The 12308-nt window shown below is 42.7% G+C and overlaps 1 long non-coding RNA gene and 1 pseudogene across 1 annotated transcript in view; one reads left to right on the top strand and one right to left on the bottom strand.

Moving 5' to 3' along the window:
• The window catches only part of LOC148151941 (uncharacterized), a 71446-nt gene that overhangs the window by 36468 nt on the left and 22670 nt on the right, over positions 1-12308 (bottom strand). Inside the window, exon 2 of the long non-coding RNA XR_015760917.1 lies at positions 2125-2301. This is a non-coding gene — a long non-coding RNA (uncharacterized LOC148151941). The remainder of the gene's footprint in view (positions 1-2124; positions 2302-12308) is intronic.
• Positions 6022-7138, top strand: LOC148151942 (uncharacterized; annotated as a pseudogene).

Raw genomic sequence — 12308 nt, 5'->3', positions numbered from 1 at the left:
TATTTAAATACTGCTCCAAGAAACTCCCCTCGACACACCTAACAAATTGCCCCCAATCTCTCCAAGCCTCTCAGTATTCTGTAAGTTTCAATCAGAACTCCCATAATCCTTCTAAACTCTGTCGAGTGCAAACCCAAAGTCCTCAACTACTCCTCATATGATAAGTCCTTTAACCCCAGTATTGTCCTTGTAAACCTACTCTGGACCCATTTCAATGCCAGCACATCCTTCCTTAGATACAGGACCCAAAACTGCTCATAATAGTTCAAATGCAGTCTGACCAGAGCCTGAGCCTCAGCAGTAAACATTGGCTCTTGTATTCTAGCCCTCTTGAAATTAATGCTAATATTGGATTTGACTTCCTAATTGTCAACTGAACCTGTATGTTAACCTTAACAGAATCCTGAATTAGGACTCTCAAGTTCCTTTGTACTTCAGATTTCTGAAGTCTTTCCCCATTTAGAAAATAATCTGTGCCTCTATTCTTCCCTCCAGTCCATGACCTCACATTTCCCACATTGTATTCCATCTGTCACTTCCTTGCCCACTCTCCTAGCCTGTCCAAGTCCTTCTGCAGCCTCCCTGCTTCCTCAACACTACTTGTTCCCCCTACCTATCTTTGTGTCATCTGCAAACATAGCAAAAAGTCCTTCATCCAGATCATTACTGTATAATGTGAATAGTTAAGGCTCCAACACTGACCCTTGCAGAACTCCATTAGTCACCAGCTGTCATCCTGAAAAAGATTACTTTATCCCACTCTTTATCTTCTGCTAGTCAGCCAATCCTCTATTCATGCGCGAAACTTGACCCAAACACGACGGGCTCTTCTCTTATTTAGCAACCTCCTGGGTGGAACCTCCTAAAAAGATCTTTTGGAAATCCAAAATAGATCACGTCTAACTTACTTGTTACATCCTCAAAAGAACTCTAACAGATTTGTCAGGCATGACCTCCCATGATGACTCAGCCCTGTTTTACCATGCACTTTCAAGTACCCTGCAATCTCATTCTTAATAATGGACTCTAAGATCTTACCATGACTGAGGTTAGGCTAACTAGCCTATAGTTTCTCTGCTTGCCCCCCTTCTTAAACAGGGGTGTTACATTAGCTGTTATCCAGTCCTCTGGCACCCTCCCTGACTCCAGTGATTCCTGAAAGGTCACCACCAATGCCTGCACAATCTCCTCAGCTATCTTCCTCAGAACCCTGGCATAAGTCGATCTGGTCCAGATGATTTATCCACCTTCAGACCTTTCAACTTCCCCAGCACCTTCTCTTTAGTGATGTAGTCCATCTGGTCCAGGTTATTTATCAACCTTCAGCCCTTTCAGCTTCCCCATCACCTTCTCCTTAGTGATGACCACTACATTCACCATTGACCACGGCTCTCTTGAAGTTCTGGTATGCTGCTAGTGTCTTCCACCATGAAAACTGATGCAAAGTACCTACTCAGTTTGTCTGCCATTTTTTTCCCTAGTATTACTTCTCCAGTCTCATTTTCTAGTAGTCTAATGACCGCTCTTGCCTCTTTTATCTTTTAGATATCTAAAAAAATACTTGCAATCTTCTTTTACATTATTAGTTAGCTTATTCTCATAATTCATCTCCTCCTTATGCTTATTTTAGTTGTACTCTGCTAGTTTTTAAAGGTTTCCCAATCCACTGGCTTCCCACTAACGTTGCCACATTGTATGCTTTTTCTTTTGCTTATATGCTGTCCCTGACTTCTCTTGTCAGCTTCTTTGGGATGAATTTCTGCTGTGCCTCTCAAATTACTCCCAGAAATTCCTGACATTACTGCTCCACTGCCTTCCCTACCCAACTTCCCTTCCAATCAACCTCTCAACCACTCTCCCCACGTTATTATTGTTACCTTTACTCAATTGTAAAACTGCTGCACCTCCCTCTCAAAGTGCAGGGTGAATTCTATCATATTGTGGTCACTGCCCCCACAGGAATTCACAAGGAACAGCAAAAAACATTTCTTCCCTCTGCACTGAATTCTACATAGCCTCCATATTCCCTGAACTATGTACTCACTGGAGCTGTGTCTCACTCTGAATGTGATCTCTCCTACCTGATTGTGTGAAGCTTACTCATCCAGTTTCCATTCTACTCACTTGTTCCTTTTCTGGAATGGGTCAGTCATTCTCAGTTTAACCTTGACCTTTATGACAGCCACCTCATCTGGGAGGCGTGTTGCTTCAACCAACTCTCTGTTCATGTTTGCTGGGCCTTCTCTTGACGTTATATATCTCCGCCTTGTCAACGTAGTCATGTACATTCCTGAGGGAATACTATCGAAATAAAAGCATAGGTATAAATTGTTTACCCGCACACTATTTTCATGCTTTCATGAGCACCACTAGTTCACAAGTGCTCCACTTTTCACAATTTCAGGCAAATCTTGTGTTTTATGTTCACGTCAGCCCATGCATGCCAAATGAATCATCATTGACATTAGCTCATGGGGCATATGGTGATACAGTACCATCTGATAGGGAACAATTACTAGTGCATTCTTTGGTCCCATTTTAAGGCGTGCAGTCTTTGGGTTACTTTTGATTTTATTTGCATCAAGGATATCTTGTGGAATGCTATAAAAGAGAAATTCCTCAATTTTCTGGAGCAGACCTAAGGAGCCTCTGTCTCTTTCTCACCAGACCAGTACCGTACAAAACCCAGTGGGTGCACTTCACCAATTTCTACAATGCCAAAGACACCCCTCTCACAGCTGCCATTCCCTGATGCTCCGATATGACACAGGGATCTGACCCACGCCTCAGTTCCTCAACAATATAGTCTCCCTCATGATGGTCCCTCCATCACTGAGGTCAATATAATCTTGACTTCCTTTGGGACTCCACCAGAGAGGGAGAAGTGTGTGAATTCCAGGAGTCCCCTATATCTTTTCCCTTTTTCTCATCAACCAAACCGGAATATCCATTCTCATTCACTTTTAGACGGATCACAAATGATGGCACACCCCTTTTCCTTCTGCAACTTCCCACACTGTTTTCACAGTTTTTGTACTGTTGGGGGCATACCTTATTTCACAATTTCCTAGTATAATGTTCATTCTCATGTCCACCTGTGAATTACCATAGTATTCTTCACCGTTAGCACCATCTTATGGTTTTGTAAAACAAAAGAAATGACAGCCTGTACTTTGAGCAGGTCTGACAGCAGGCATAAAGTTGAGCTGAAGGACACATACATGTTTCCCCTCCTGGGAGGCAGTGTTGGCATTCTCTGTCATGGGGTTGGTATTGCCTCTGTTGTGTTGATTTTGGCGTCTCCATCTTTAAAAACATGCTCCAAACCCCAGCTATCACTACCTGGAGTGTCATTTATGAAAAGTCAGCTATAGTACCTCCCAATGCTGGATTGGGACCTTGTAGAGTCATAGAGATGTACAGCACCGAAACAGACCCTTCAGTCCAAATTGTCCATGCCGACCAGATATCCCATCTTTATCTAATCCCATTTGCCAGCACTTGGCCCATATCCCTCTAAACCCTTCCTATTCACATACCCATCCAGATGCCTTTTAAATAATGCAATTGTACCAGCCTCCACCACTTCCTCTGGCAGCTCATTCCATGCACACACCACCCTCTGTGTGAAAAAGTTGCCCCTTAGGTCTCTTTTATATCTTTCCCCTCTCACCCTAAACCTATGTCCTTTAGTTCTGGACTCCCCTACCTCAGGGAAAAGACTTTGTCTACTTATCCTATCCATGCCCCTCATGATTTTATAAACCTCTATGAGGCCACCCCTCAGCCTTCGACACTCCAGGGAAAACAGCTCCAGCCTATTCAGCCTCTCCCAATAACTCAAATCCTCCAACCCTGGCAACATCCTTGTAACTCTTTTCTGAACCCTTTTAGGTTTCACAATATCCTTACGGTAGGAAGGAGACCAGAACTGCACACAATATTTCAAAAGTGTCCTAACCAACATCCTGTACAGCCACAATATCACCTCCCAACTCCTGTACTCAATGCCCTGACCAATAAAGGAAAGCATACCAAACACCATCTTCACTATCCTACCTACCTGCGACTCTACTTTCAAGGAACTATGAAACTGCACTTCAAGGTCTCTTTGTTCAGCAACACCTCCTATGACTTTACCATTAAGTGTATAAGTCCTGCTAAGATTTATTTTCCCAAAATACAGCACCTCACATAAATTAAACTCCATCTGCCACTCCTCAGCCCATTGGCCCATCTGATCAAGATCCCATTGTAATCTGAGATAACATTCTTCACTGTCCACGACACCTCCAATTTTGGTGTCATCTGCAAACTTACTAACTATACCTCTTATGCTCATATCCAAATTATTTATATAAATGATGAAAATTGGTGGACCCTGAACCGATCCTTGTGGCACTCCACTAGTCACAGGCCTCCAGTCTGAAAAACAACCCTCCACCACCATCCTCTGTCTTCTACCTCAAGCCAGTTCTGTATCCAAATGGCAAGTTCCTCCTGTATTTCATGAGATCTAACCTTGCTAACCAGTTTCCCATAGGGAATCTTGTCGAACACCTCACTGAAGTCCATTTAGATCATGTTCACCGCTCTGCCCTCATCAATCCTCTTTGTTACTTTTTCAAAAAACTCAATCAAGTTCGTGAGACATGATGTCCCACACACAAAGCCATGTTGACTGTCCCTAATCAGTCTTTGCCTTTCCAAACACATGTAAATCCTGTCCCTCAGGATTCCCTCCAACAACTAGTCCACCACTGACGTCAGGCCTACCAGTCTATAGTTCCCTGGCTTGTCCTTACCACCTTTCTTAAACAATGACACCACATTAGCCAACCTGCAGTCTTCTGGCATCTCAGCTCTGACTATCGATGATACAAATATCTCAGCAAAGGGCTTCCCTAGCTTCCCATAGAGTTCGAGGATACACTTGATCAGGTCCTGGGGATTTATCCATGTTTATGCATTTCAAGACATCCAGCACTTCCTCCTCTGTAATGTGGCCATTTTTCAAGATGTATTTCTATTTCCCTACATGATTTGGAGATGCTGGTGTTGGACTGGGGAGTACAAAGTTACAAATCACACAACAGCAGGTTATAGTCCAACAGGTTTAATTGGAAACACTAGCTTTCGGAGTGCCGCTCCTTCATCAGGTGGTTGTGGAGTGCACAATTGTAAGACACAGAATTTATAGCAAAAGTTTACAGTGTGATGTAACTGAAATTATACATTGAAATATACCTTGATTGTTTGTTAAATCTCTCATCTGTTAGAATGACCATGTTAGTTTCACTTCTTTCTTATGTAAATCACAAAACGTTTTTTAGAAGATACATTCTCAGGTTAACTGTAACAATTGGTGTCAGCGCAGATAAGGTGTTGCGATGTTGAAGGTGTTAGCCCCCTGTGTTCCCTGTCTGTGCCATAATGTTTGGACTGATTCTAATCTAAAAAGTGAGTTAACAGAGTCTTACATGGATTCATGCAGTTGTTGAGCAAAGTACAATGTAACTCTGCAAGTACAAATTCACCCCACAAACGTATATGCGTATGTGTGCATGTGGGTTTGTGTGTGTGTGTCTGGGTTGGGAATTTGTGAGTGTCTTTGAGAGAGAGTGTATATGTGTGTGTGAGTGTAAAGTGTCTAAGTCAGTGAGGGGATGAATGTGTGAGTGTGGGAGTGTGTGTGTCTGTAGGAGTGTGTGTCTGTGTGTATGTCTAAACACATTGATCAGGACTTTGGATCCAGTCCTTCAGAGTTCCCTATGCGCCCTCATCCCACGTACTTCTCGCATAGGTAACTTCTACTGCCTTCCAAAGATACTCAAAGCCAATACAACAGGACATCCCATCGTATCAAGCATTGGGACCCTGTGTGAGAATCTCTCCGGCTATTTTGAAGGCATCTTGGAACCCATTGTACAGGGGATCCCCAGCTTTTCTCGCAATACTACGGACTTCTTACAGAAACTCAGCACTCGCGGACCAATCGAACTGGGAACATTCCTCGTCACAATGGATGTTTCCGCATTCTACACCAGCATCCCCCACAATGACGGTATCGCGGCAACAGCCTCAGTACTCAACACCAACAATTGCCAATCTCCAAACACCATCCTACAACTCATCTGCTTTATCCTTGATCACAACATCTTCATCTTTGACAACCAGTTCTTCATCTAGACACATGGAACAGCCATGGGGACCACATTTGCACCCTAACATGCCAACATCTTCACGCACAGGTTTGAACAAGATTTCTTCTCTACACAGGACTTCCAACCAACATTACACACCAGGTACATTGACAACATTTTCTTCCTCTGGACCCATGGTGAAGAGTCACTGATAAAACTACACAGTGACATCAACAATTTTCATCCCACCATCAAACTCACCATGGACAACTCTCTACTATCTGTCTCATTCTTGGACACATCCATCTCCATCAAGGATAGACACCTCAGCAGCACACTCTACTGCAAACCCACAGATAATCTCACAATGCTACACTTCTCCAGCTTTCACCCAAAACATATTAAAACAGCCATCCCCTATGGACAAGCCCTTCGTATACACCGGATCTGCTCAGATGAGGAGAAACGTGACGGGCAACTGGAAGTACTCAAGGATGCCCTCACAAGAACGGGGTATGATGCTCAACTCATCGACCGCCAGTTCAGACGTGCCACAGCAAGGAACCGTAAAGACCTCCTCAGGAGACAGACACGTGCTGCAACCGACAGGGTACCCTTCATTATCCAGTACTTCCCAGGAGCCGAAAAACTACGCCATATTCTTCGTGATCTGCTACATATTATCAACGAGGATGAACACCTCACCAAGACCTTCCCCACACCTCCACTACTTGCCTTTAAACAACCACCAAACCTCAAACAGATCATTATTCATAGCTTTCAGGATAACTCCATCAACCCTGTCATAGCAGGCGCTGTCTATCTCACACGTTGCAGGCAAGGATGCCCTGAAGCATGTTACATTGGGGAAACCGAGCAAAGGCTATGGCAACGGATGAATGGGCACCGCACAACAATCAACAGACAGGAGGGTTTCCTCCCAGTTGGGGAACACTTCAGCGGTCCAGGACATTCGACCTCAGACCTTCGGGTGACCATTCTCCAAGGCGGACTTTGGGACAGGCAGCAACGAAAAGTGGCCGAGCAGAGGCTGATAACTAAGTTCCATACCCATAGGGAGGGCCTCAACCGGGACCTTGGGTTCATGTCACATTACAGGTGACCACCATTGCACTACACACACGCAGACATTCCTACACACAGGTACTCCTATACACAGACACGCACATAGACACACACACACTACTACAGACACACACACTCTCACACATGCATCATTTCACAGACTAAGACACTTTACACTCACACACATATATACACTCTCTCTCACAGACACTCACAAACCCCCACCCCAGACACACACACACAAACCCACATGCACACATACACATATATGTTCGTGGGGTGAATTTGTACTTGCAGAGTTACATTGTACTTTGCTCAAAAAACTAAATGAATCCATGTAAGACTCTGGAAACTCACTTTTTAGATTAGAATCAGTCTAAACATTATGGCACAGACGGGGAACACAGGGGGCTAACACCTTCAACATCGCAACATCTCATCTGCGCTGACACCAATTGTTACAGTTAACCTGAGAATGTAACTTCTAAAAAAAAGTTTTGTGATTTACATAAGAAAGAAGTGAAACTATCATGGTCATTCTAACAGATGAGAGATTTAACAAACAATCAAGGTATATTTCAATGTATAATTTCAGTTACATCACACTGTAAACTTTTGCTATAAATTCTGTGTCTTACAATTGTGCACTCCACAACCACCTGATGAAGGAGCGGCGCTCTGAAAGCTAGTGTTTCCAATTAAACCTGTTGGACTATAACCTGGTGTTGTGTGATTTGTAACTTATTTCCCTACAGTGTATATCCTCCACGTCCTTCTCCACAGTCAACACTGATGCAAAATACTTGTTTAGAATTTTCCCCACCTCCTGCGGCTCTATACAAAGGCCACCTTGCTGACCTTTGAGGGGGCGTATTCTCTCCCTAGTTACCCTTTTGACCTTAATGTATTTGTAAAAACATTTTGGATTCTCCCTATTTTCCAAAACTACCGAGTATCTGCTGTTTGCCCTCCTGATTTCCCTCTTAAGTATACTACTGCCTTTATACTCTTCTAAGGATTCACTTGATTTCTCCTGTCAATACCTGACATATGCTTCCTTCTTTTTCTGAACCAAAACCTCAATTTCTTTAGTCATCCAGCATTCCCTTTACCTACCAGCCTTTCCTTTCACCCAACAGGAATATATTTTCTCTGGACTCTTGTTATCTCATTTCTGAAGGCTTCCCATTTTCCAGCCGTCCCTTTATCTGCGAACGTCTGTACTCAATCAGTTTTCGAAAGTTCTTGCCTTATGCTGTCAAAATTAGCGTCCCTCCAATTTAGAACTTCAACTTTTAGATCTGGTTTATCCTTTTCCATCACTGGTTTGAAACTAAAGAATTATGTTCGCTGGTCCCGGACTACACCCCCACTGACACCTCAGTCACCTGCCCTGCCTTATTTCCCAAGAATAGGTCAAGTTTTGCACCTTCTCTAGTAGGTACATCCACATACTGAATCAGAAAATTGTCTTGTACGCACTTAACAAATTCCTATCCATCTACACGTTTAACACTATGGCAGTCCCAGTCTATGTTTGGAAAATTAAAATCCCCTACAATAACCACCCTATTATTCTTACAGATAGCTGAGATCTCCGTACAAATTTGTTTCCCACTGGCTATTAGGGCATCTATAATACAATCCCAATGAGTGATCATCCCTTTCTTATTTCTCAATTCCACCCAAATAACTTCCCTGGATGTATTTCCAGGAATATCCTCCCTCAGTACAGCTGTAATGCTATCCCTTATCAAAAATGCCACTCCCCCTCCTCTCTTGCCTCCCTTTCTATCCTTCCTGTAGCATTTGTATCCTGGAACATTCAGCTACCAGTACTGTCCATCTCTGAGCCATGTTTCTGTAATTTCTATGATATCCCAGTCCCATGTTCCTAACCATGCCCTGAGTTCATCTGCCTTCCCTGTTAGGCATCTTGCATTGAAATAAATGCAAGTTTAATTTATCAGTCCTACCTTGTTCTCTGATATGTTCCTGTCTGCCCTGAGTGTTCGACTCACTTCTTTTCTCAACTGTACCAGTCTCAGATTGATCTCTGAACTCAGTATCTCCCTGGGTCCCACCCCCCACCATACTAGTTTAAATCCTCCTGAGCAGCTCTCGCAAATCTCCCTGCCAGTATATTAGTCCCCTTCTAATTCAGATGCAATCCATCCTTCTTGTACAGGACACTTCTACCCCAGAAGAGATTCCAATGATCCAAAAATGTGAATCATTCTCCCATACACCAGCTCCTCAGCCACACATTTCTCTGCTCTATCCTCCTATTCCTGCCCTCACTAGCTCGTAGCATGAGCAGTAATCCAGATATTACTACACTTGAGGACCTCTTTTTTTAAATTGCTGCCTAACTTTCTATATTCTCTCTTCAGGATCTCTTCCTTTTCCCTTCCCATGTCATTAGTACCAATGTGTACAATGACCTCTTGCTGGTCCCTCTCCCCCTTGAGAACATTCTGCACCCTCTCTGAGACATCCTTGACCCTGGCACCAGATAAAAAACACAGTTCTTACTTTTCACTGCTGGCTGCAGAAGCATCTGTCTGTGCCGCTGACTAGACCCTAAAACAATCGATCGCTTGGAACATGACCTACCCCTAATTTTATTAGAGCCAGTCTTGATACCAGAAACTTGGCTGTTTGCACTAAATTCCCTTGAAAGTCCATCACCTCCTACATTTTCCAAAACAGCACACCTGTTTGAAATGGGGTTAGCCACAGAAGACTCCTGTACTACCCGCCTACCTCTCCTACCTTTTTTGGAGTTAACCCATCTACCTGACTGTATCTGTGGCTTTTCTCCCTTCCTATAACTGCCATCCATCATATCCCCTAGCTCTTGTAAATTCCTCATTGTCTCTAACTGTCGCTCCAACTGAACCATTCGATCTGACAGGATTCGCAACCAACGACATTTATTGCATATATAATCCTCAGTAACCCTTAAACTCTCCTGAAACTCCCACATCCGACAAGAAGAGCATATCACTCTACTAAAGGCCATTTTGCTCCTTCCAATCTACAGACCCAGAAAATAGCACCATCTTCGTGCTCTACAAAACGTTGCTCCAGGATAACTTAACACTTATGGCTTATATTTTTAAAATGTAATCAAGAGACATATCCCAATAAAAACATATAACCAAGAACCCATTCTACCCATTATTGTAGATTTACAGCCAGGCTATAATTAAAACTATTTTGTAATCTGTTTCTGTGCTGTGACCTCTCCCATACAGGTTCCTCCAAGATCAGTTCTGAATTTTGCTATTTGTTAATTTTCCCAGATGCACTCCGATTCCAGCGATACATGAATTCAAACAGCAAAGGCAGTAACTGTGTAGACTCACCGCTGTGTCAGTTAGCAGTGTGGGGTTTGTTCTCTCTCTCCCTTACAGATCATGTGCTCGCTGTCTTTGTCTGTCCGTCTCACTTTTAAAAATGCCGTTGCTTTGACTTTTTTTTCTCCAAAGGTCCAAAACAATTGCACTGGCATATAAAACAGTAATTGCTGCTCCTGGAATTCAGCAAAATCACCTCCAACACCTAAAATACCTCAAAAAAGGAGCAGCCTGTTACAGCCAGAAATTTTTCCCATATTCCATCTTGGACTTTGTTCCTCTCCCATATAATTGGATACTGATTCTCACCTGCTAGTGTTTTAGGTTTCTGTCCCATAATTGCTGGCTTGTGAATCTTGATTTGATTCATGTGAAACACTTAACCAGCTTGGAAGCTGAACAGCACACACTATAGAAAAAGGACACAAAGAACTGCAGATGCTGGAAATCAGAAACAAAAACACAATTGCTAGAAAAACTCAGCAGGTCTGGCAGCATCTGCGGAGAGAATGCAGAGTTAACATTTCAGCTCCAATGACCCTTCTTCAGACCCTTCCGTTTCATAGGGCTGTTTTTCCACCGAGTATGAACCCTAAAAGAGTGACTCAAATACATGCAGACGAGCATAGCGTTTGATCATGACCTCATCTCCAACACTCTATTTCAGGGCCTGAATGACTTGAAGTTCAGTAGTTATGATGATAATTGTGATCTATAATGTTTACAACATTGAGCTACAGGGAAAGCAATGTCTGCTACAGCTCAGCTGTAAATTTATCTTTTGTCACTTCCCTAATCTGACACATGGTAAATACGGACAATAGAGTTTTCATTGGTATTGCACTGGTATTTTCATGTGAAGTAATGTGTGTAACTATTTTCTTATTTAGTTTTGAGTTTGGATTTGAGCTAATGGCATATGTTTGAATGAATCAGTTTAATGGTTAACTTGTACTTTTGTAGCCATGGAGATTTCTTGAAACAATATGAGAGAGAGTTCCTGTTGTGTAAAAATGGGGTTTTGCTTTCATTGGGAGAGTATACGAGAAAACGAGGTAAACAGTACTAGGCTGTCAGTTTGAAAGGTTCTGGAAATAGTGTTGATTTGTGGAAACATTGTAGCTTGGGAATATCTTTTGAGTTACAGTTTTTCAGATTGCAGAAGTCTTAGCTTCTAATGTGTAAAACACTTGCTGCTTAAGAAGGTAGATGGATTAGAACTATTAAAAAATAAGTTGCCTCAGTGTCAGCAGTTTTGTTTTAAAGTTCCAGGCCAGAAGTGTTTGGTCACAGCCCTGAAGGAGTTTCTTAAAGCTGAGAAAATCTAAACTCAGTTGTACGAAGGCTCCAGAAAGAAGCTATCAGGTTCTCATGATGGGGAAATTAAGTTGCAATTAAATGTAGCCCTATGGATTTGAAGAGATGATAGTTCTCTCTGGTGTGAGTCCTTAAAGGAGATAAATGCTCCATACGTAAATACAGTGAATCCTGTTTTATGTAGGCAAAATGAATGTGTATATACATTGCACCTTTCTTTAAATAAAGGGGGTCATTAAGACAGACAAACTCTGCTGCATCCCATGCCAATACCCTGACCAGTCACAATCTAGCTGTATCATCTGACAATTCAGATTGACAGTTAACTGTTCTTGCTGTAACTCCATACCAATGATGACAGCTTCCTATCTAGGGGCTTGGCCATCCACTATACATTGGT

Source organism: Chiloscyllium plagiosum, unplaced genomic scaffold (genome assembly GCF_037043375.1).
Source record: "Chiloscyllium plagiosum isolate Xiang-an unplaced genomic scaffold, Cpla_swu_hap1 HiC_scaffold_2, whole genome shotgun sequence".
Lineage (NCBI taxonomy): Eukaryota > Metazoa > Chordata > Chondrichthyes > Orectolobiformes > Hemiscylliidae > Chiloscyllium > Chiloscyllium plagiosum.
Note: the sequence above shows the minus strand (reverse complement) of the source record. Positions and strands in the feature narration are given on the sequence as shown.